The sequence below is a fragment of the Alligator sinensis genome, unplaced genomic scaffold, assembly GCF_000455745.1.
Source record: "Alligator sinensis unplaced genomic scaffold, ASM45574v1 scaffold87_1, whole genome shotgun sequence".
In the NCBI taxonomy this organism is placed as follows: Eukaryota; Metazoa; Chordata; order Crocodylia; family Alligatoridae; genus Alligator; species Alligator sinensis.
The window spans coordinates 3,032,358-3,032,736 of record NW_005841929.1 but is presented as its reverse complement, the minus strand read 5'-3'; the positions used below and the strand labels follow the sequence as shown (position 1 = coordinate 3,032,736).

At 54.1% G+C, this 379-nt stretch overlaps 1 protein-coding gene across 1 annotated transcript in view; it reads left to right on the top strand.

Annotated features, from left to right (window-relative positions):
• ERC1 (ELKS/RAB6-interacting/CAST family member 1) overlaps positions 1 to 379 on the top strand; it is a 479,524-nt gene that overhangs the window by 129,847 nt on the left and 349,298 nt on the right. The gene's annotated exons all lie outside the window — the stretch shown is intronic.

Sequence of the window (379 nt, the reverse complement as noted above, 5' to 3'; positions counted from 1 at the left end):
TTATTTGACGGCCCCGTCCTGCCATTTTTAAGCACAGGGACATTGATACACGAGATGCTGTGACACTTTAATTAGAGTGACTCTCAGAGCTGCTAGAATTAAAGCAGCACCCCCCCCTCCCCCTGCCCGCCCTGGAGCACATGTAAAAGTGCCCTTTGTTATTGTGCGGGCCGGGAGCAACCCGAGCCCTTTTTCGTGCTGCACGTGGGCTGTGGCCAGCAGCCCGGGCACGCTGGATCGGAGAGGGAGGGCGACGAGCTGGAATTAGGCACAAACGCTTAGCGGTAGTTTTAAAGATTGTTTACGTACACCGAGATGGCAGTGGTGTAGGCTGGAAAACTTGCTTGAGTTGCAGTTACAGACACAGACAACACGGACG